This window comes from Diadema setosum, chromosome 2 (genome assembly GCF_964275005.1).
Source record: "Diadema setosum chromosome 2, eeDiaSeto1, whole genome shotgun sequence".
Taxonomy (NCBI): domain Eukaryota; kingdom Metazoa; phylum Echinodermata; class Echinoidea; order Diadematoida; family Diadematidae; genus Diadema; species Diadema setosum.
The window spans coordinates 30,693,134-30,698,555 of NC_092686.1; positions in this window are offsets into that span (position 1 = coordinate 30,693,134).

The following is a 5,422-nucleotide window of genomic DNA, read 5'->3' on the forward strand; positions in this document are numbered from 1 at the left end:
CTGCCATTAGGGTGCATTAAGAGCTTGTTCACTTTCCATTAGGCATTGGAGGAAGAGTGCATTTCAAAACACAAATTGGGGCCGTCATTAATATCCTTTCAACTGGTATTACTGGCAGTAAAGAATTACTTAACTCTTCAGCACCTGATCCATATCCAGCCACCCTCACCCACAAACACATGCTTGTGTGTGTGTGTGTGTGTAGGGGGGGGGGGGGCAAGAAATGTGAGGAAGCATGGGTGTGTAAAAATGTGTGTGAGTGTGTTTCTTTGCCCAGTTCACATCATCCCTGCATCAACATTTGTTTTTCCAATAGTATTTATTCATATTCACGTTCACATTGTTCCATTCAAACAATATATATAAAAACAGCAGTCAATTTGGTATTACTGTGCATGCCCTGTGAGTTACAAATCTCTACAGACACAAGGTCAATTTGTGTATACCAAGGGATACAGAAAGTTAGAAACTCCCCCTTTTCTCGAGTGTAAATGCGACAAGCCCCATCTTATCTTCAATTAAACTTTTGAAGCAAGATACTTCCTACTCTGACATTTTGGTGATCCCCCCCCCAAAAAAAAAAAAAAAGAGAATCTAACCCATCATACAACTGCTGACTCTACAAAACAGTACTGCTTCCACCTACATGTTTCCTCTGGGATGGTGACCCGAGTGCTGACTGCATTATCGCTGTAAACGCTTGTTGGGAGAGTCTTCACTGAAACCTCGTAAACTGCTGTCGGTTCCAAGCCAATGAACCCGTCATAGTGGAAGGTGTGCTGTCAAAAACAAATGAAGAATTCATAACAGAGATGGAAAAAGCATGAAATGTTTTATCATATTAATTTGTTGCTGTGAAAATACATGCTGCAGATTAATGCACAGATATCCACTTCCGATATGTTCAAGCTCTCTCTTGAATACATGTAGAATGTCTTTTACCTGACCACGAAATTTGTCTGGCAAACAAAGGGAAGAAAAGTCACCAGAGGTAATAACACTGATTAGATTGTGAAAATGAAAACTGTTCACTATGCAATATAGAGAAGATTGATAATATGTAAATCCAGACTATCAATTGGTTACAACAACAGCAACTTCATAAGTTTGGCTCCAAATTGACAATGGAGGGGGAAAAAAATTATTTATATTTGATTTGATCAAATATCATGATTACAACAAAATGCCACAATTTGCTCCATGTGTATCACGCTGACAAGAACCAAAACACACAGATGAACAGGAGAGCACCATGATGATCCAACATTGTCCTTCGGTTTTTTTCTTTTTTCTAGTGTTTTCTCAATCAACTTTTTTTTTCCCAACTTTAAAAGACAATCTGACTCATGCTACAATACTGCATTTTTATAGTTTGGTAAATGAACGCCGCTGCCAAAACCACCTCGATTAAACCCTTTTCAGTTAATAGCTTTTTCACTGTCAATCATGCACCTTGATTGTTATTCAATATATGAAAGTCACGCCACACCAGCACATTTCAGACAGAATTCACAGACTCTGGAGAAAAAAAAAAGTGTAAAATTACACCAGCATACTCTTTTTCGTTGAACCGAGATGTCAAACTAATACCAGCAAAAAATTGCTACATAAGATCAAAGGCCTGTCGGAGCTTGTTTGTTGTTGTTGTTGTGTGTTTGTCATATGCAGCGGAAGATGTTGGTACATCTCTACAGCTGTGAAAGTTATTTATCAAAAAGGCTGACAAATGTAATATGAAAGTAGGCAACCTAACACACAAAAAGAGTTCATACACTGTCAAGGTCATTTCTGAATTGAAAGAAAATCCAGCTAAATGAATGAAGAAACAGCCATGTTTTAAATCATTGGACTTGCAGCCCACACTCTTTTCAAAACATGCAACAACCTTGTGCTGCCAACATCGTTGTTATCCACGTGACGATACAGGATGTGAAACACTGCATGCGTACAACGTGCAGATATGCGTGCATCACACAACTTTTTACAGTTCATGGAAAGTTATTCTAATATTAATGACACCAGCAAGAACTCAAGCAATCATTCATCCTGTATGATTAGTAGTACTGTGAAAAATATTCCCCCTCCATCCATGCTGTGAATGAATAAATGAATACACTTGTAAATGAAGGCATAAATTGATTCATCAATCAACTGATTATGCATTTACAATTTACAAATGAATGAAAATATCAAATAAATCAGTTAACTCTTTAAGTTTGCAAATAATGTTGCTCAAATGCACAAACACGCCCAAAACCGATTGATAAATCTGCAACTACAGCATAATGAAAGCTTCACTCGGCGATTCAATTTTTTTTTTTCATATTATGTAGCTTGTGTTGCGTGGTGATTGAATATTTAGCGGTGTTCCCTAGGTTTGTTTATTTGTTTGTTTGTTTGTTTGTTATTCATGGCTGTGTGTGCAAAAGTCATGCCAACCAGACCTGGACAATAATGTAGCTACTTGCCATTTGAAAGAAAGATAATCGTAGTTGTACCATGCAGGTTACATCAAAGTAAAGCTTTGAAATTAAAAAAACAAAAAACAAACTTTAAATCGTCTATTGCACGTCCACATAAAGATTTCTGTAAAGAGTTACAAGGGATTGAGAAAACAGCATGTTTTCCAAAAGCATGCCTGCATTGTGGTTTCAGAACAGTGTGGCACACAGGTGGCTTGCATTATAGCACAAAAAGGAGTGAAACAGAAAGTACAAAACTTTTTTGCACCACAAATGAAATATATCTGCAAGTGTCAAACCATAAAAAAAAAAAATGGACCTCTAAATACCTTATGGCACTATAAAAGGAAACTAGAATAAGGGTGTGTTTATGCTCAATTTGCGAAGGCAGAATCAGCGTTTTGAAACGTTGATTCAAAACGCCGTTCACGGAGCACTGTTTATGCTCACTTTCTTCGAGCCTTGGAAAGAGTGTTTGCGATTGCTTCGCTGACCTCAGCAGAGGCAGGTCAAATTGGGGCCGGCGCTGCGATCGGTGGCCTAGCCTGGACGAGCAGCTGGGAAAGACATGCGTTCACAGTACATGGGAAAACTACACAGACCAGGGTAACTGGCTGGCCGGGCGCGCGCTTTTTCACGTGAAATGGAAAGGCGTTTAGATGACGTCACTCTAAACGCGTTTAGAAACGCCGTTGCGTTTATGCTTCCCCGTCAAACGTGATTAGTCAGAAACGCCGATCGTAAACGCACCTTTTTGTGCGTTTTGGATCGGCATTTTGAATCAGCGTTTCTATCGAAGTGAGCATGAACGCAATAGCGTTTTACACTAATCACGTTTCAAAACGCTGATTCTGGCCCGAAAAAGGGAAGCATAAACACGGCCTAAGTTTGGAAAGCAAGACAGGAATGACAGTTTGATACAATTAATTAGCTAGTACTAATGCTATGCTATTGTTTTCAATCATTAAATCAGGTGCTCTTTGTTGTTGCTTACAAGATACAGACATACAGTCTTCGCTCGGAGAACTCTCTTTGCAATTTTGAGCAGAAGACAAACTCGCACCAACAAAAAAAAAAAAAAAAAAAATCAGGGCTATTAAAGTGAAATATGTTGATTTCTTTGCAAACTGAGCTCATACACACCAGTCGTGCAATGCAGTTTATTTATACATTGTAAGCTACTGGTGTCAGAGAGTGTTTTGTTTTGCTGTTTGTTTGTTTTTTCCTGGTTGTGCCTGCCAATTCAGCACGTTCAGGTTGCATCCATGACATTGTATTTTTACAGACTTGCGCAGCTATGAAGCAACAATAGGCAGCTACACCACCTGAAGGACAAACAAACAATGTAGGCAGTATTTAAGGAAAGGAAACTTCCTCTTTTGATGATAGCGGACATCCTCAATTGCTTTCCTGCCCAGCTATGACGCACTACACACTCATAAATATACAAGTCATATCATAAGCGCTCCTAATTCATTGGGTATTAATTTGCGAAAGGTGAGGAACTATTTTTACAATATGACACTGACGTAGCATGACATAATAATTCATTAGACAATAGAAATTATGGTATGAACTGTTGTAACCCAGTGGATTAGATCCTGGACTATCAATTTTGAGGTCCCTGATTCAATCCCTCAGGCAGCAGTGGTTGTGCCCTCAGCAAAGGCACTTCATCCTCATTTGTGCCATTCTCATTGTAAAAATTGCAAAATTTGTGCAGCGATCAGGATTGCGTCTTTTTGTTCATTATTTTCACTGGGGGAAAAATGCAACTTTTTAGGTGCGAATTATTTGCAAAAAGCTGACCTGTCAATGTACATGAATTTTGATTTTTTTTTTTCAGTCACTTTTCACACTATACAACTTTACATCTTTTTGAAGAAAAGCCAAACAAACAAATTTGTGAGATTTGGATTACGACCTAAAACTCACAAAATAAAACATCATTTCTGTTCACATTGTAAAGATTTCGGAATTGGGATCGTGATTTTAGCATGTCATTTTGACTGCAACGAGAGTGGTACTGTTGCCTAGTCCTCCAGAGGGGACCCTGCCTTCAGTTACAAAAATTGTTGGCTTCACTGCTGCTTTATCGGCCATGCTGAACAAACTGTAATTCAATATTTAATTCCTTTTTGTGGTTTTAGAAACTTTGCATTTTGCTGTCAATTCTAACACATCTTACATACTGCACTTTACATACAAGGTATATATATATATATATATATATATATATATATATATATATTGTTGTTTTTGTTGTTGTTTCATTTTCGACTGCCTAGTTTGAAAACATTCAATCTTAGCTGCATTGTGGTAATACTCGTTATCATTTAGTGACTAAAAATAGCATTTTCCAGCCTCTTTTGTACTGCCTATGGGACACATGATTACTTCAGTTATGAAATAATCCAACTACAAAATGAAATTAATATTTTACTGATTTCTTCGTCAATTAAGTGTAAAGTTGAGAGAATAATTTTGCAAATTCCTCATAATTATCCACTGATTCTTTAGCAGAGATTGACTGGCCACAGGTGAACATTTCTGCTGACCCCTTGGATTCAGATTTTGCTCTGCTTTTGAAGAATAAAACCTACAGGAAAGCCACCACCAGTGAAACTCGGACAAGAGAGCAGATACAATGTATATTGCAAACTCAAAAAACTGTAAAGAATACTTGTTAATCTCAGAGAATCACATCCAATGAACTTTTCAATAAAGCTTTGTCATTTTGTCATTTGTAGACAAATCAATTTTGCTTCCACCAGGCAAATACTGCAGTGTCATACTTTTTTTTTCTTTTTTTGGTAATCTACTGGAAAGAAGATGTTTTCCCCCTCCATTTTCAGATGTGACAAACCCACCTACCCCAATCTCTGGGAGTTCAGCTCAATGCCCTCTGGGAAAAATTTCCATGACGCTGGTGGAAATTCCCCTAACTATATCTCTACCTG